At 38.6% G+C, this 20,372-nt stretch overlaps 1 long non-coding RNA gene across 2 annotated transcripts; it reads right to left on the bottom strand.

Annotated features, from left to right (window-relative positions):
* Positions 1-5,340: 5,340 nt before the first annotated feature.
* LOC141633873 (uncharacterized) lies at positions 5,341-19,877 on the bottom strand. Of its 2 annotated transcripts, none has more exons than XR_012538621.1 (4): positions 19,118-19,877; positions 18,950-19,051; positions 12,926-13,013; positions 5,341-11,673 (listed from the first exon to the last, which is right to left on the bottom strand). It is a non-coding gene; the product is annotated as an uncharacterized LOC141633873 (long non-coding RNA). The 2 variants fall into 2 exon arrangements; XR_012538620.1 differs by having other exon boundaries at positions 18,950-19,037; positions 19,118-19,743.
* Positions 19,878-20,372: the final 495 nt, after the last annotated feature.

Below are 20,372 nucleotides of genomic sequence, written 5' to 3'. Positions count from 1 at the left end.
TCATTACCTCCAAAGTCCTTATGTTGGTTTGAATCTCGACATTGTCAGCATAGTGCTTGAGAACTCCACCGTAATATCTTCGAAAGTGGGGAAGTTCTTAAGGTCAAGATTATAGAACCACGCCTTCGGGTGTTCATCCAGAGATTGGGCAAAAATTTCAGAGAGCATGTCAGCAGGTACTCCCTTCAGTGCTAAGTACCCTTTATAGGCCTTAAGTACCCTTTATAGGCCTTAACATGGTGGACTGGATCTTCGGTGCCCTTGAACTTTGGGATGTCAGTGAGTACCATGTTCGTGGGCAACTTATCCTGAACTGCGGCATAGGCCCTAGCATTTTCATAGTGGATGTTCTTCCCCTGGGAGAGTTTCAGACGGTCTTCGATGAACTTGAACCATTTCTCCAGATCAGTCAGAGGTGGGGTAGATAAAGAGGAATCTTCACCCAGCTTAGATTCGATTGCATCCATTCTGGTCATCATGAGGTGCACGGCCTCAGTGAGTTTGTTAACAGCATCTTCCATTGCTTGACGTCGGGTTTTTGGCGGCCTTTCTACAAGAAAACCCCGAACCGAGTCAATATTTAAAAGTAAGAGCCCCTGCACACTTAAGGACACGACACCAACTTGACTCAAGTTAAGACTCGACCTAAGACTGATTAACCAAAAGGTTCGACTCACGGTTGGATTTAGACCTCGATTCATTTCAGACTCGACAAGACGACATGACTCAAGTTGTCATAGCTCGATTCTAAACTGGACTCGGTGTGACTAAACCCGTGACTGGACTAACATAGTCCTTAGGTTCGAGTGAAACGCCCTAAATGGCCTAGCTTGGACGTTTCTGTGGACTATCCTAGACCAATTGGTCGACCCACATGACTCGAAGCCCAAGAGCTGAGCTTGGGTGACCCAACAAGGTCGTGTTCTAGACACTTGAGACGAGACACGCCTAGCCAAACACGGCCAGGACCCGGACACGACTCGACGCATTTCATGCTTGGTTAAGGTTCGAGAAACATTTCGGATTGAATTTGAAAAAAAAACGAATGATCGATTTGAAAATGAGATTTGAAATGGGCAGCATGCCGGCTATAAAAGCTTATTTTGGGCCGAAAAATCTAGTCCTATTTGGGCAGCATTCCACATTTTTAAAACCATGCTATTTTGAAAGTAAGTTGTTCAAAAGTTCGGTTTTGAAATTGATATGGAAAATTTGAAAAGACTCGGGAAATTCATTTCGCACATTGTCATTCACATGTTACAAGGATGTATGCTCCTAGACATCTCTAAGTCTCGGCAAGTCTTCTACAAGAAGGTCTATGCCCTCCATCCTTTTTGGGTCTTATAGAGCAAGGGCCTTTAGGTAGAGTACCTAGAAGAGCATCCCCACCATCAAGAACCACGGCGAGGAGGAGCGGAAGCAAGCAATGTGCAAGTTCCTGGCATAGTGGGACGTCGCCCCCCACGCATCACAAAGAAACGCTGGGACGGCCCGGGAAAGTCCTTAAGGGTTTATGCATGAATCGTAGCACTATGAGTAATGTTTTACTTTCCAATACTTTCTTTTCAAGTTTCACCTCGGAGGAAAAGACCCTAGAAACAAAGTGTAACTAGTCCTCTTTTCCCCGGAGTCGCCAAAAGTGTGGACAAGGCCCTCGGGAGGCTGCGTCCGCGGGATCCACACTAGGCATAATCGACTCGAGGTTCTTTCGAATCGAATTAAGACAAATTAGAGTCGCCACCAAGTTTTTTGGGAACTTGGAACCGTTCAAGTCAACTTTACACCTTTCATCGAAAAGCATAAAGCCAATCGACTACGAGTGATTAAAGATAAAGACTTGTACCCTATATCACTCGATTTGAATGACTCTCGTAATCCAATGGTATTTAGACGGATCCACAAACCATAGATCTTGAGTAAGGGGTGAGGGTACGTGTTAGGAAGCCCATAAGGACACCTAACCCCGCCCGTCAATAACGGCCTCTACTAAGTCAAGTGTCGGATTTCAAACAAGGTCATAGCTACTACGATATATGATATGCAAACATCGTTTTCGAAAACCCTAACATGTGGAGTTCCTATGTCGATTTAGATGCAACTAAACTAACTTTGTCAAAGTTGTAATTTAGCATGTGGGTTGATTGATCTAACAACATATAAACGAAACAAACAAGGCTTGATGGGAGTGGGGGAGCCGTTGGGATCTATCCTATTACAACCCAGGCATTTCATGCCGACACAACGATAAATTAAAGATACAACTCGATCTAAAATACAACGTTATACACAAAACCGTACACGACACATTACACGGCCAATTCGGCCTAGGGAAACGTGCACAAGGGGGGTGGCCCACGGCTTACATGACTCACGGCCTTAGGTCACTCCTTGTAATGCATGCTTTTGCTTAATCTTATCGAATTAGACATTGGGTCACACACCAAAGCATGCATTAGCATAAATCGGGCCATGTTGCTTTAAACAACATGCGATTTACTACGCTCTTACATGCATTGGGGCACAACCATCTAACCAAACAAGACTAAGGTTTTTGAAGAAGTTTTTGACTCGATAAGAGTAAAACAAACTTGAAGATTACAACTCGATGAACAAACTATAAATTACAAGCTACGAAACGACAAAGAACAAATGATATAAGACAAACGAAACAAGAAAAGGCACGGCCACCCTCACGGCCTAAAGCCACGTCCACCCTAGTTCCTAGGTTAGATTCATTAGGTTAGATAGATTTGCGAAGCGATGCGGGATGTACATTAGAAAACGATGATAAAAGAGGTCGGAAAGCTTCGCCTAAAATCGAGTGCTCTACACGGCCTAAAGGGTCAAATTAGGTCAAGTTCTCTAATTAATTTAACTCATCGAGTGTTAATAAGAAGGTGCTAATCACGCACTCTTATACTAGCGAGAAACCATGTGAAAAGAGAGATGCATTCAATTAGATTAGAGAATTGTTGATCGATTTTAATGCTTATGTCGAAGCCACCTAACGTGTCTAATTAGGTTATTAAATTGATCTAATGTCGTCTAAATAAGTCATATGTTAACAATCAGAGGTCGAACTAACATGCAACGGGTCCTAGGGTAGGTCGAATTGGTCGAAACAAACGAAGGGTCAAAAACGAGGAACGAAGTTAGAATTCGTTTTATTAATCCCCTACCTTGACACGAGGATATGTAAATAAGACGGGGTGTATGACCGACCGATGTGGCGGATTTCTTTCCCATCTCAAGTCAACGCGGGTGTTCGTGGTGGTACTTTAACTCATACTCGGACTAAACTAGTTTTATAGTTAACGATAACAAACGATAAACAAAATAAAACGAAACAATGAAAAACAAACATAAAAAAACGAAATAAAAGGGAGAAGAGGAGGATTTGATGCACCCTCAACCTACATGTATCGTTGACACCGTCTTGGGTCGTAATCGATCGTATATTTTATCTCGAGAGGCCGTCGTCGACGAAGGAACAAAGCAAACAACACGTTTTTTTTGCAAATCTGGACAGCAACTTTCAAACTGCAATTTCTCACTCGTTTCATGGTGAAAATTAGATTTAAAAGATGTTTTGAAAACTAGAAAGAGAGGAGAACAGAGATATTAAAACAATCCCTGCTCGGTTTGAGTTATTGGGCACGAAAAACGAGCACAAACAGAACTGGACAGACAGGAAAAGCCGCGAAAACAGAGTGTATAACACTCTGTTTTTCGAGGGGATTCGTGTACTCTCAAGGGCAATTTGGCTCGTAAATCTTTGTCTAAGATGCAGGTGGATGTTGTATGGTTAATTTGGAACAAGAAACTTGAATTTTAATGGAGGTTTGATGGTTGAACGAACGGTTTCAAAGAGGACACACAAACTGATTCTCAGTTTGTAAGTCGGTTTTGTCGAGGGTTTTTGAGAGGCAATTAGGGTTTTTTTCTGGAGTTTAAAGCTTGTGAATGATGGTAGTATGTATGGAGAACTTAGAGGAATGAATGTATGGTGAAGGGGGGTTATTTATAAGGAGTTAAGGTAGGGTTTTTAGAGGGGAGAGGCAGACGGGCTCATTCACGCATAGCTGCTGTCCAGCAGCTTTTGTGAGGGTTTGAGAGGGGTTTTCTTGGTGGTTAAGCTAAGGTAATATGGGTAGGATACTAGGGTATGGGTTAGGGTTAATGGGCACGGGTTTTGGTGGTGTTTGGAGCGGGTTTTGGGCTCGGGATTTGGCACGCAAAACAGGGGGGCTGCTCGTGTTTTATACGGGCTGTTGGGGAGTGTTTGGGACGGGATTTGGGCCGTGGTTATGGGGTTCGAACTGGGGTTGGATGGGTAGAGGCTTAGGTTGGTTAGTGTACCCGAGATTCGTGCCAACTCGTAAAGAAAACGGGCTCAAAAACCGAGCTATAATCGAGCTCCAAAACGCGTGTTTAAAACGAGTTTTTTTCGATTTTTAAATCGATTTTTCAAATCGATTAACACATTGAAATAAATGATTTTTCAAATCAAATACACTCATAAAATGATTTTTCAAATCAAATATTTATTTTATTTTCAATAAAATAAACTTGAGAAAATAAATTCAAAATAAAATAAAATGAATTCACCTTAAAAAAAGCTTTAATTTAAATATCATTTAAATTAATAAAATACTCCGTCGACAACGCTCATTCTACATCGTAAAACGAACCCAAATAATGACAATGACAACTAATAAATACATGTGTCCTATCATCATCGGGTGTTTGTCGGGTTCTCTATAAATTTCAATATCGACGGATACGGGTATCTACACTTTGATAATTAGTTATAAAAAAATATTATTTTCCTAGATATTTATTTTATTTTTGATTGAGACTTGTTTGTCACAAAGCATAATCTTAGATGGTCAATAAAAAACGACGGAAAATAATTTAGTCAAATACTCCATGCTAAGATGCTAGTCATGGGAAATAAAAATCTTGCCACGTTATAATTTTGTGGCTAGATATGAGTAGCCACGGGATTTTCTTTTTTTGGTCATGTGGCTAATCATTTTTAGCCACGGGAATTTTTATATTTGGCCACGATATAAGTTGTATCTAATAAATGTTTTAGCCACGGGAAAATATGTTAAGCCACAATATTTTAGCCACGGGAAATTCCGTGGCAAGATGGCTAAGTTTAGCTACGTTTCAGTTTTTCCCGTGGCTAAAATTTTGCCACGGCCACATGGGTCACGGCTGGTTTTCCGTGGCAAACTCCTGTAACCACGGGAATTTAATACTTGCGCCACGAATTTAGCCGTGGCGCAAAGTCCAATTTGTTGTAGTGAAATAAAAAATATTAGTACTCAGTACTTCAGTCCTACGTCATCATTCATTCATAAACCATTGCATGTAGCATTATTACATCTTAGTCTGTTCGAATGTGAGTCGGTCAATCATGAATGTGTGAAAAAAAAATCAATACCTGCATTACATCTTGTATGCATCACTTAGTTCAGCCTTATAGGTGGTTCGACATTTGCCTCGAATATAGTATATACTTTGGGACTCGTATCTTGGCAGTGGAAGCATTTCCTGTCGGCATTTGCGCATAATACCGTTCTCTGCATAACTCCTAGTCCAGTACATAAGTAGTAGTACCTGTACATAAGTTGTAGTACCAGAGCATAAAAAAAGGAGGTTATTAGGCACTTGCATTCAGATCTAATACAGCAATACAATTTTCATTATTGGGAGTTGTACATGTGCATTCACTTACTCCATTCCAGTCCTGTTATAAAAGAAATAAAATCCTTTTCTAAAAGCTAAGATATCATGATCTAGGATAGGGAGGTGTAAAAAAGATCCAAACTTAGTAGTCACTCCAGCTTGGGGACGAGAGAAAGGTACATGAAGACTAATTAGTATACCGCAAGCCGTACAAGTAACCCAACCACCAATAACCATGTCGCTATAAGAATCACTCATAGATGTAATACCTCGGCCCAAACCGGGTCGGGAGCGGTTACTTATGATAGCTCACCAGGCTGTGTACATGGCCCACAGATCAACACGGGTCCTTTATAGCGCATTTTGTCCTCACTCATACGCATCCCGGGAACCTTCGCAGGAGGTCACCCATCCTAAGACTACTCCCAGTCAAGCACACTTAACTTTGGAGTTCTTTTGCATGGATGACCATAAAAGAAAGTGCACTTTGTTGATATGAGTAGTACTTCCAATCCCTTTAAGCACTCGTCATTTAAGCCTATCACTGGACCTTTTTAATTACCGTGGGGTGTTACAACAGACCTTAAGAATGCTTTATCGATTTTGACTAACCGATTGTCGTCCATCGAACACAAAATCAAGGGTGATAGTAGTCAGGGGCGGACCCACACTATGCTGAGGTGTAGCAAATGCTACACCAAAAAAAAAATCCCTTATAATGGAAAAAACTGCTACACTAGAAAAAACAAAAAAATTCCGTATCTTTTATTACTCTTTCTCCAATCAGTTAATAAATTCCTAAATTATCTCACCCATATTCCTAAAAATCAGTTGAATGAATTCGTTAATTATGTTGAATTCTCACCTCTATCAAAATCTAATCTCTACAACTTCCTTTTTTATCTTTAATTACCAAATGAACAATATCACTTTTAATTTAGGGAAAACTTTCATACCTTTTCAATTTACTCTCAAATTTCTTAATTTCAAACACAAATCACTATGGCGGATGATCCGACCCCGAGCATCACCAGAGCACCGCTTCATCAGACGTCTGACTCGCCGTCGACAATCGGACCACAGCCGCATCGCCCCACCACCACAAATCCGCCAGGTAATTTTAATTTCTACCTCTTATTTGTCATGTTGCCCTTTTAGCAATTCAATTTCATTTGTACTATACAGTGAAGAGTTTGATTGAATGATTGTTGATTTACAATGATACAATGTCGACTGTCGTTGTAATGGGTTCATTAAAATGATGGTTAATTTTTGGAATTTAAGTAATTGGTTAATTGATGAAAATTGTAGTGCAAATTGAAACTGTTGGGAATTGGGATTTGGGATTTTGGGTACAAGAGACAAAAAGTTGCCGAGTAAAAATTGATGAAAATTGCAGATTGTTAATTACTTCATTTGTTTTAGCAGTGGAAGTAGTCAAGTAGATAAGTACTCCGTAAGATGGTAGATTGCTTATTGATTAGTGACTTGTTTTGGAATCTTGTGACAAATCTAATCTTCGTAAGTCTTGCTTAAGACAGACACTATTCGTCTTAAATTTAAGACGGGTAAAATACTAATGACATGGTGGTAAATAAACACAATTTTTGACATTTTCATGGCAACAAGTGGGGTAATTTAAGCCGTCTTAACTTAAGACGGATAGTACCGTCTTGGCATCTTAAATGAGAATAAAGTGAAGAGTTTTGGTGAATTTCTGACATTTACAATGTAGACATGTAGTAATGGGTTAATTTCTACTAAACAGTGAAGAGTTTTGGTGAATTTCTTTGTTTCTAATATTTGAACTTTCAGTAATCAGTAGACTAATTGCACATTATTTGACATATGACTCTAGATTCTAAATCCAAAAGAACAAGAGATGGAGTAATTACAAGTTTTTTCTCGAAAAAGGTTTCCAAATCAAACGAAGAATCAACTCTATCGAGTGGCCAGAGTTCTTCGCCACTTAATGCTAATACTCAAGAAGGTGAAACTCATGAGAGAGGTAATTCAAACCCTACATCACAACCTTCTACTGTACAGTGAAACAGAGATTGCATCGCTTCCACATGATCCGGGTTTGAGGAAAAGAATATCAGATTATCATCCTAATGATAAGGAAATAGTCCAAAGGGAATATATTCGTAGAGGTCCTTCTCAACCTAAAGATTATGATTTTCCTCAAAAACTTATGGGCAAGGCACGACGAAAGTTTAAGGCTGAGTGGTTTAAAAATTTTGAGTCTTGGCTCGAATATAGTCAAACGAAAGATGCTGCCTTTTGTTTTGTTTGTTATCTTTTCAAAAAAGATAATGCGGTAGGAGGTGATGCCTTTGTTAGTGATGGATTTAAAACTTGGAGTAGAACTGATGCCTTTAATAACCATGTTGGTAATCACAAGAGCGCTCACAATAATGCTATGAGAGATCTTGATAATTTCAAGAAGCAAAAATATTCCATAGTATCAAGGTTTGAAAATCATTCTACCGCAACTAAAAGTGCATACCTTACTCGTTTAGAAGCTTCTATTAAAACTACAAGGTTTTTTTTACTACAAGGATTGTCATTTCGTGGTCATAATGAAAAAGGGACTTCACTGAATAGGGGAAACTTTATTGAGCTTTTGAAATTTCTTGCACAACATGATCAAAATATAACAAAAGTTGTCTTAGAAAATGCTCCTAAAAAGTGCATATTGGCATCTTCTAAAATTCAAAAATAATTTTTTAATGCTTGTGCAATGGAGACAACTATGAAGATCGTGAAAGAACTCGATGGTGATTTTTTTGGTATTCTCGCTGATGAGTCGACTGATATAACTGATAAAGAACAAATGGCTCTTTGTTTAAGATTCGTTGATAAAAAAGGACAAGTGAAAGAGAGGATTTTTTTGGTATTGTGCACGTAGGTGACACTACGTCCTTAACATTGAAAGAAGCTATTTATGAGTTACTTATGAAATATTCTCTAACTTTTTCGAAAGTTCGGGGTCAAGGTTATGATGGTGCTAGTAATATGAAAGGTTCAACTAATGGGCTCAAAACTTTAATTTTGAATGAATCTCCAAGTGCGTACTATGTTCATTGTTTTGCTCATCAACTCCAATTAATACTTGTTGCTGTTGCTAAAAAGAATTATGATTGTAGTTGGTTGTTTGAAACACTTGCAAATTTGTTGAATTTGGTTGGAAGTTCACCCAAGCGAAAAGAAATTCTTAAAGAAGACTATTTTTGGGGTAACAAATGAATTAAACATTGCATTGCAAAAAAAAGAGCAAGATATTGTGAATGTTGTAAAGCTTGTGGATGTGACAAAAGGCTCTTTGCAAAGGATAAGAGAGAATGGATGGGATGCTCACTTGGAAAAGGTTAGTACATTTTGCTTTAAGAATGGCATTGATATTCTTAATATGGATGATTTGTATGTTATTCTAGGAAGACATAGACGTGGTCGACGAGAAGTAACTAATCTTCAACATTTTCGAGGTGAGGTTTTCTTAAGCGTTATTGATCAAATTTTGTCGGAGTTTAACGATCGATTTAACGAAAAAACTCAAGAACTGTTGGTATGTATGTCTTGCTTTAATCCTCAAAATCGATTTTCTTCTTTTGATACGAAGAAGCTCCTTCAACTTGCCGAGTTCTTCCCTTGTGAATTTTCTCGTAAAGATTTGTTGTATTTTGAATATCAACGTGATACCTTCAAGTATGATGTTCAAAATGACGATAGATTTTGGAATCTCAAAACTCTTAATGAACTCTCCATGAAACTTGTTGAAACAATAAAGCATCTGACTCATTCAAAGGTTTACATGCTTTTAAAGCTTGTGTTGGTTCTTCCGGTGGCAACCACGACTGTGGAAAGTGCATTTTCAGCTATGTCATTTATCAAAAATATATTGCGTAATAGCATTGGCGATCAATACCTAAATGATTATTTGGTTACTTTTCTAGAACGTGATGTATTTATGAATGTGACAGATGATGAAATTGTAAAGCAATTTTTAGATATGCGAGCTCGTCGAATAGTGTAGAAATAATTTAATCTTTATTGTAATTGACATTTTTTTTAATATTATCAATATTAGAATTTTGCTACACCGAATGAAAAATCCTGGGTTCGCCCCTGATAGTAGTGGTGAGGATGACGTAATCAAAAAGCTCTAGGACATGGAAAAACTACTCAAATGACACATGAAGTATGCTGACCTCCTAGATGTTGAATATAACATGCCAAACATGCGAGGCAAGCTACCTGCCAAATTTTCGACCGCTGACCTACCAAAATTCAAGGGTACAGAGCATCCAGCTCACCACACAAGGAGTTTTGTACAAGCAATGGCTTTGAAAGAGGTGGATGTGTCAGTTTTTCCGGCTATTTTTCCTCCCACTCCAGAAGATGTAGCCCGGAGTTGGTTTTTCTCCCTAGATCCTATACGCATTTCTAATTTAATGTCTGACACAATACTTTAGCAATGCAAACTTATTAATCACAAGGCGAGATTTAGAAGTCATGAAACAGACTGAGAAAGAAGGTTTTACAGATTTCTTAGCAAGATGGAGGAGTAAAGCTGCACAAATGATCGAAAGACCGCCATAAGCCGAGCATGTGGATATTTTTGTGAAAAATTTACGGGAGCCCTATAAATCACACCTGCGATACGCAGGCATTGAATCCTTTGCTCGGCTAAACAATATTGGTATACAAATAGATGTTGATGTTGTCGAGTCTACTACCAAAAACCAGAACCTGGATTTGCTTTAATAAAGATAAGAAAAACTTTGCTTCAACCTCTAAAGGGGGCAATTCAGTAAATGCCGTGGAACAAAAACCAAGAAGGGAGTTCACTGATCTAGGAATGAGCTTATCATGAGCACTCGACCGATTAATTAAGGAAGGATATATAAAACCTATAGGACCCACTCCGGATCCAGCCAACAAAAGTCCGAAAATGGAGAGAAAAGGAATATTGCAAATATCACAGAGGTAAAGGGCACGATACGGATTATTGCTTCACCTTAAGGCATGTCATACAAATTTGATTGATAATCGCACTATCCTTTTACCCAAAGCAGCTCGAAAGCCAAACAATAATAAAAATCCACTCGGAGATGTTCTGGCCATCTCAGCTAATGACACCGTTTATGCTGACCCAACTCCGTTTATATCTGATGTTATGGGTTTATGGGTGAGTGATGAAGAAGATGAATGGGACATTTGGGTAGATGATGAAGGTGAAGACAACACTGATAATGAACCTGACCAGAATAATGTAAACAACTGACTCGCTCAGGTAGGCACTATAAACCTACTGACGCAAGTCCATCCCAGGCTATACAAAGAAAATAAGGAGAAACAAAAATGCACAACAAAGAAGGAGAAAATAAAAACGCACCAGGAAGATGACGCTCTCATTAAATTATTTAAGAAGCTAAAGGCTGACATTACTGTTTGGGACTTGTTGTGTAACTCGCTGGAACACAGACAAGCTATCCTAAATGCATTAACAACTATGAGTGTCCCATCTAAAACTACTCTGGCTGAATTGGCTAGTTACTTAACAACGGACAGAGAGACGCCAGTTATCACGTTTTCAAGTTTTCTGATAAAGATTTACCCCCAGAAGGGACAAAACATAATAAGGCACTCCACCTAACTATACTATGCAACAAAAAATATGTACCCCTCTCACTAGTTGATAACGGATCAACAGTAAATCTCTGCCCACTCAGAACAACCCAAGCTTTAGGCTTTGATGAAAAAGACTTTAAGAAGACTAATCGAATAGTTCGTGCATATGACAACACGCGTAGAGACATATTGGGACTGTTGACAACTAATATAACAACTGGACCCATAAAAAAGAAAGTCACGTTCCTGGTAATTGACATACCTGCTTCGTACAGTCTTCTTTTGGGCCCATTGATAAAATGATAATTCAAGGATCAGTAATCACTCTAAATGCATCACCTGCTGGAGTTGAAATCACACTCAATCTAGTATTGCAAGTTAACCATGGTGAAGATGACGTAGACCTTTGGGGTTTCAGCGAAGAGGTCGCTTTCAAAGAATACGAGTCACGACCCATTGATAAAAAAACTGACCCCTATTATGCAAACAGTACTGTAAACTTGGTAATGAAAAACAGTGGCTACATGCATGGGACAACACTTGGTAAGACGCCTAAAAGGGCATCCGACCCTTCACTTAACCAAATCAAGAACGATCTCTTTGGGTTAGGATATCAGCCATCCAAAAAAGAAATAAGAGAAGCACTGACGAAAAGGATGAAGGTCAAAGCTGCTAAGAAAGACGATTGACCAACAAGCCATAGAATAGTTGCATATCCACACACATTAAATGGACAATTTGTCAAAGAAGGTGATTATTTTCCATATTTTAACTTTTCAGAGCCATTCTTTGTGGAAAAAACAAAACAGAAAGTTCCCGGGTATGAAATATTCGAGGAATGTTACTTTTATGAGGCACCTCCCCTCCCATTAAAAATGCCAACCGAAGATTGGATTCCAAACAAAAATAATAATGCCTTTGGTTTACTCTTTGGACAGGCACCCATAAAGCACTCAGACCATTTTGTCATGGCACTTTAAGACAACCACTTTGACCCCACTAAGCTAATCACAACCCATTGCAACAATAACATGGAGAATGGATAGCGTAAAACGTGGAAGTGGACTACAACTAATGGAAAGAGTATCAAAATCAGTGTGGGAGAAGGGCTTATGTGTGAGGAAGCCGAGTCCGAACCGGAGTCTGAACCCGAGTCTAGCAAGCAAGGGTTTTCAGCCTTCCATACCTCTATCGAGTCTAGTGTCATCAAGTCTAGTGTTCTACATGAGACGGGGCATAACCCTATTTCTTTTCATGCTGAGTCAGGGAGTTCCCCAATTATTTCTAGTTAAAATTCAAATTTCGAGTCTAGTGATCTACTCCTTCATGTAGTTCTTTCCAAAGATAATAAAATAGTTTTTAATTATTTGTCTGGTTCTCTTACCCCTCCCATTTCTTATTTTGATTGTGTAGTTGCCAATGGCGATGAGTTGCCAAAAGACATAATAAAAGCAATAACGTATCGGGAAAATAAAACATCCATAATTAAGAAAATGGAATTAATAAACATAGGCATTGATCAAGATAAGAAAGAAATAAAGATGGGATTATCACTAAATTCAGAAGAACGAGCAAGTTTGATTAAAGTACTCACAGAATATCGTGACGTGTTTGCCTGTCTTATCAAGATATGCCCGACATAGACAGAGAAATTGCGGAACATACTATCCCGCTATATCCTGCTGGAAAACCAATAAAACAGAAACTTAGAAGGATGAAATCAGAATGGGCATTAAAATAAAAGAGGAAATACAAAAGAAACTAGATGCAGGTTTTATAAGAGCAGCTAACTACCCGGAATGGGTGGCAAATGTTGTTCCAGTACCAAAAAAAGGTGGAAAGGACAGAATGTGTGTCGAATATAGAGACTTTAATAAAGGAAGTCCAAAAGACAATTTTCCGCTACCTCATATCGACATTTTTGTGGATAACACAGCTGGTCACGCTCTACTTTATTTTATAGATGGTTACGCGGGCTATAATCAAATTAAAATGGCCAAGGCAGATATGGAGAAAACCACATTCGTCACTGAATGGGGAACGTATTGTTATACGGTTATCCCATTTGGGCTTAAAAACGCAGGGGCAACTTACCAAAGGACCGCTACAACAATATTGCATGATATAATGCACAGGGAGGTGGAGGTCTATGTTGATGATATGATAGTAAAGTCGTTTGATAGGGAGGGTCATACTACCGCATTACAAAAATTCTTTGATAGGCTCCGAAAATATAACGTTCGACTCAACCCACAAAAATGTGCCTTCGAGGTTACCTCTTGCAAGCTTTTAGGATATGTTGTTAGTAATAGAGGCATTGAGGCTGATCCATCTAAGATCAAGGCAATTAGAAATAGGCCACCACAAAAAACAGAGAAGCAAGTTCGGGCATTTTTGGGGCAGTTACAATACATTAGTCATTTTATATCCAGGCTTACCATGGTTTGTGAACCTATTTTTAAGAAACTGAAGAAAGGGGCATCTCTTGAATGGGACGAGAAGTGTCAGGAAGCATTTGAAACAATAAAAAAATACTTAGAAAATCCTCCAATTCTGGTCCCTCCAAGACCTAGACTACCACTTCTTTTATACTTGACAGTAACAAAGACATCAATGGATGCAATGTTAGCACAAGTTCAATTTATTACCTGAGCAAAAAATTCCTGGAATACGAAACCAATTATTCTCCAATCGAGAAATCCTATCTAGCATTAGTGTGGGCCACTAAGAAATTAAGACACTACAAGTTAACCCACACAATTCACGTCGTATCACGAATGAACCCTCTGAAGTATCTATTTGAAAAGCCAATTTTTAGCAGCAGAATAGCAAGATGGACAATGATGCTTGCTGAATTCGATCTTACTTTTATGGCTCACAATGCCATTAAGGGAAAGGCAATTTCTGATTACTTAACTGACTTTTCCGTTTCAGAAGACACACCGGAAGCATACGACTTCCCTGACGAGGAAATATTTTTTTACTAATGACGACTATTGGCAGTTATTTTTTGATGGCGCATCCAGTCAAAGGGAATATGGCATAGGCGTACTTTTGATTTCACTATGTGGGGCACATACCCCTCTTTCAGTCAAGTTAGATTTTAGCGTCACATATAATGAAGCAAAATATGAAGCATGTATATTAGGACTTCATGCAGTAGCAACCTTGGGAATTAAAAATTTGAAGGTATACGGAGATTCGTCGCTAGTTTTAAATCAGATTTTGGGAAAATGGAAAGTCAAAAGCGAGAGCCTGGCACTTTACCAAACGTACCTCGAAACCATTCTCAAGCATTTTGACTATCCGAAGTTCATCTATCTATCCCGAGATGAAAACCAATTTGCAGATGCTCTAGCTAAATTGGCGTCGATGATCAATATTTCAAATGAATTAGAAAATAGACCATTATGCATTGAAAGAAGAGAGGAACCAGCATACTGTATGGCCCTTGATGATACAGCAGCTAGTGATGACGCACCATGGTTCACAGATGTATTGAACTACCATTTAAGAAGAGGCTTTCCGCCAGATTCTGATGTAAAGACGCAGCGCGCTATCAAAAAGTTTGCAGCACAATTTATTCTTAGTCAAGGAAAGTTATACAAGAAGTCTCAGCAAGGGGTACTCCTTTTATGCGTAGATGAAAAGGAAGCTCAAAGAATTATGGAAGAAGTGCATAATGGTACTTGCAGACCGCACATGAACGGTCGGATGTTAGCTAAAATAATAATGCTGATAGGATATTTTTGGTCGACACAGGAACATGATTGTACACAATACATTAAAAGGTGTCATAAATGTCAGATTTATGGCAATGCACAGCATATACCATCTTCATTGTTGTACAATTTGGCATCACCTTGGCCATTTTCGATATGGGGCATAGATATAATTGGCAAAATCGTTCCCAAAGGAGCCGGAGCACATGCATTTATATTAGTAGCAATCAACTACTTTACTAAGTGGGTTGAGGCAGCGTCTTATGCTACCTTGACTTCTAAACATGTTGCCAAGTTCATCACCGAAAATATAATTTGTAGGTATGGTGTCCCTCATGAGTTGATTAGTGATCACACTTCCCGATTTCAGAAAGATGTGGCTGCCTTACTAACACATTACAAGATCCAGCAGCGTAAGTCGTCTACGTATAGACCATAGATGAATGGGGCGGTTGAAGCAGCGAATAAGAATGTGAAAACTATAATTGAGAAGATGACTGAGAAATATCATGATTGGCCAACAAAACTACCATTTGCTTTGTGGGGATACCGCACATCAGTTAGAACAACAATGGGAGCAACACCATATTCTCTAGTCTACGGGATGGAGGCCGTACTTCTTATAGAACTTGAAATTCCCTCTCTCATAATCGTGCTAGAAAGCCAAATACCGGAAGTGGATTGGGTACAAGCTCGATATGAAGAATTGCTATTAATAGATGAGAAAAGACTAGCAGCTCTTAACCAAGTTCAGTTATACCAAAGAATAATTTCTCGTTCTTTTAATAAAAAGGTCAGGGCAAGGAACTTAAAAGATGGTGATTTAGTTCTTAAAGAAATACGAGCACCGGTCCGAGACCCGAGAGGCAAGTTCAAACAAGTTCAAACCACAAACCAAACTGGGCCGGCCCTTACATAATTAAAAAGAATTTAAAAGGAGGGGCAGTGCAACTGACAGACATAAAAGGGGTTTAATTCAGTCAATTAACCAATCTTGATCAGTTGAAGAAATATCATGTGTAAGTATACCAAAAAAAAACTAAAGAACCCCTCCGAGGTCGCGAAAAAAAAAGAGAGAGATACACATCACTCAAAAGTTAAATACCCTTCCCAGGTTGAAGAAAAATAAAAAAAGAAAGCCCTTGCCAGATCACAGAAAAAAAAAAAAAAAACTGAAAAGTAAACCAAAAATAAAAAAGAGAAGACCCCTCCCAGGACCAAAAAAAGGGAAAAAAATGAATGAAGTCCAACACCAACAGTAAAGGAAAACCAGAGAATAGACCCCCGCAAGGTCGCAAAAATATATATAAAAAAAAAAAGAGTTCAAGAAGAAGAAGAAAGCAGTAACTCGAAAAAAATAGGGCCCCTCTCGGGTCTAAAAAAAGAAGGAAACAAAACAGAAAAAGGAAACTTGGATGAAAACCCAAACCAGGTTGATATATACGGAGTATATCTCTCCCAATTAGGAGTTTTCAAAAAAATGGCAACTAATCCGAGGAAACTATCTTTCGTTTTTCTTATTCGATATCTAGAGCTATTATGGCAGTAAAAAAATTCCTACACTTTTTTTGAGATTAGTAGACTTCATAATCCTCTTATTGAAATCCTAATAAGCTACAACTATAATTATAGTACTCTAGATTCCACTTGTCGTCACTCATTAGGTTCGTTAGCCATTGTACTCTTCTTTCTAGTTTCATTCTGATCATCCAGGTCATTCTAATCCTTTTTTCTTTTCCAAATCAGACGTCTACTTCCTCTACTTTTGTGTCCTTTACTTGAGCCTTGAGTCGTAGAGTTTGTCCGAGTCAGGTCAGGTCCTTCTCCCACCTCAATATCATCAAGTTGAGGCCTACGTTCCGCTTGACGAGCTGATTCACGCTCCTCTACAGAGTGTGATGTCATCCAGACCTTATAATGAGGGCTTATGTAGGTTGAATCAAGAATCTTTTAGACAGTCCAAAACTGACTTGCATTCCAATATTGGTAGTAGTTACGTAGATAAGAGTGGGTCATCGGAGAAATTCTAGGAGAAATAGTGTCTAAAGAGGGACCTCGTTGTTTTCGCCCAAATTGTCGTAACAAGCGAGAAGGAAATATAAAAGAGGAATGAGTAAGACCGGGTAGTCTATAGTAAGCTATAGAGTATCGCGGGGAAGTCATAGCAGGGATGTGCCACCATGATATAGTCCAACGAATTGGAAACCCACTACTCATCCATTCCCTCCAGTAGCTAAGTGACTGCTCTCCTTTGACAACTCTTTGTCTACTAGCAAAGCTATGAGGTTGATAAGACATGGGATCGAGAGGTCGTTCAATTAGTCGTATATGCTGTTGTAGCCATACCTAGGACAAACATTTATCGACATAAAATGACCCACGCCAGGTTAGGAAAAAATAAAATAAATAAAGAGGTAAGATGACCCACGCCAGGTCGAGAAAAAGAAGAGGAAGAAAAAAAGGAATATGAGGGAGGAATATGTGTGAGTTATGTGAATGACACAAGAGATTACCTGAAGTAGCAGGGGACTACAAAAGAACGCTGCTTCTGGATTACGCCGTAGGGTATCTAAACAGTGAAGAGTTTCGGCTAAGATTAGAGGCATAGGCGAGCAGTCATTGTGCATGTGCTTTACTACTCTTAGAAGGCAGCCATGTCCGAAAATATTAGAAGGGCTTACAAACAGATAACGGTTGAGGAGGCATAACACCAAAGCCCGCTTTTTATAACGGAAATCAATAACAGTCCCAGGATAGCTAGGGGAAGTGAAGTGTGCAATCAGACGGCAAAGTATCACCCTACGACCATTCAGAAATTCAACTAGACGAGTGGTAATGCGTACATATTCTCTGAAGTCCTTTCTTAAATCGTCATCAAGACTAGGAAGGGCAGGAGAAGACTGAACAAATAATCCTACGATGGCACTAAATTCCTCCGTCATAGGACATATCTCACGATCGCCAAAGCGGAATACGTGAACTTTAAAATCCCAAAATAAAGCAGCAGCACGTAGAAAATCCAAGGATATCTTGACTTACTTCAATGACAGTAGCAAGGGTCCTAGCTGGACCCCGATGACGTAATCCTTTTCATCCTTCGTGAGGTTGTCAAGCCATAATTTTAGAGCGTTTTCAAAGTTTTGAGACATTATGAATGAAGAGAAATTTTCAAGATGGAAAAGTTTAAGCGCATGACCTCTATTTAAAGAGAAGAAAGCCGAGAGCCAGTAGAAATCTTTATCCGTATTAAATACGGAGTTACCAGATACCTATCCTTGTCATAGGCGGAATATCATATGAGATTTAATAATTCTAAAAGGAAAAGGGAAGCTGAACTTTCTAAGAGCTAAAAGCAAGGCCAAAGGCTGGATACCTATCCAAACTAGAATACTCTGTTCCTGTCCCGGATCATGCTCAATAACACGTTTTTTTTTAAAAAAAATTAACAGGACTAGTAATGGAGAGGTATCACGTGTCTATAGTCTATTTTAGAAATAAAGCATCGTCAGTTAGCTAGAAATAAAGCATCGTCAGTTAGCACATTAAAATTGTCATTAGCATATACATCATCAGCATCATATGTTATCATGCATCATCATCAAAATCATGATCATATTGTTGGGGTAGTTGTATTGTAAACACTCCAGCACACTACTTGATTTAGGAGATAAAAAAATAAAAAAGGAGCATAATTTCAATTCAATCATATTATCAGTCAAGCACACACCTTGATTCGTAAGACCAGTAAAAAAATATAGTAAACTTGGCATTAACGTCGCAATCGTGCTATCTTTGTCGCATTATCAAGCACCCGACTTGATTCATGAGATCAGTAACAATAATACAGTAAAATAAAAGCAAGAATTTGAAATCAATGAATAAAAGAGAATACTTACAATCTGACGGAAAATCTTGTTAAGGATCGACAACCGCCAATGCTCCTTTACCAGTCAACTCATCGCCAATCAATTGCTCAGACGATGGCTACGAAGGCACGGCTACTGTCCCATATCAGGATAGAATATTTGAGCAATAATGAAAATTTTTAAAAATGAATAACTTACTTCGATGGTGCTCCGTCATCGTTCATCTTATCGTCAATCCAGATTTGCCGCTAGTTTCACCCATATAAGGATAGACTAATTAATTGGAGTTGACGATTATTTGGGAGCTTCAGTGAGCATTAATGGATGAATTGAAAAATCAACTCTTAAAAAAAAACGGGGTTGACGATTATTTGGGAGCTTCACTGAGCAATAATTGATGAATCGATTAAAAAAATCAAGTAAGGTGAAGTTTTGGCGGTGGAATTTGTTTGCTTCTACGATAACTCTAATGAAAATTGTCCACGGAATTCTTACCCATCTTTTAACAAACTAGTTTTTGGGCCCGGCGATGCTCGGGCTGCATCGTTTAAGGTTTCCGTAACTAATAAAATACCATTACATCTCCACAAAAATATTACTGTTACATCTTCACCATTACATCTTGACCAAAAAAATTGATATTTGTTATTAACAACATGATGTTGCTCTTGTATTGGCTTCACTATTGCGTTTGAGATGTAGTAATGACAGCGGAAATTGTCGTCTGGATTCGTGTTCCCTGAACAGGTTGTTGCACAACATAAGTGAAATTAATGAAAAAACAATAATTTGTCAATAATTCATACAACATATGTAAGGCAGAATGGTTATTAGTAGTGTGCTAGAGAGAGACAGTTTGCGGACTATAACTCTATAAGTGGCATCATGAACCTCGAAGTTTCAACCAAAGAAGAAGCTCCTTACGAAATCAAACATGCAGTTGAAGCTATCAAAGGTATCGAATACTCACTCCGTTCCAATCATTTGTCTATCTTCTTTGATTAAAAGAGCTCTTACAAAGAATTAAAAAGGTAAACAAATGACTGAGACGTACCAAGTACCTAAGAATTTGGTTGGATTCACATAAATCCCGAGAACAAACATCATATTAAGGAAACAAAAAAATTAATGAAAGGAAGCCACAAAAAAGAAGATGATTACTTGATTAACCTGACAAATATTTTAGGTGTAAGTAACAGCCTTAGAACGAGGACTCATATTTCTGTGAGGGAGCATTTGTACATGGGCATTGAGATTGAATTACAACAGAAAAGTTACTGTATCCTGGATTACTACGAAGATCAATCCCACTTCCTTCAATCCTGTTCAAAAGGAACACAACAATTAGTTCTCATTCGCAGTTGAAGCAGTAAGAAAGTAACCACATATATCTTAACAAACACGTCAAAGCTTCCCCACCCATATTGGTTTTACACAAAAAAACATCAAAATC

Source organism: Silene latifolia, chromosome Y (assembly GCF_048544455.1).
Source record: "Silene latifolia isolate original U9 population chromosome Y, ASM4854445v1, whole genome shotgun sequence".
In the NCBI taxonomy this organism is placed as follows: domain Eukaryota; kingdom Viridiplantae; phylum Streptophyta; class Magnoliopsida; order Caryophyllales; family Caryophyllaceae; genus Silene; species Silene latifolia.
Note: the sequence above shows the minus strand (reverse complement) of the source record. Positions and strands in the feature narration are given on the sequence as shown.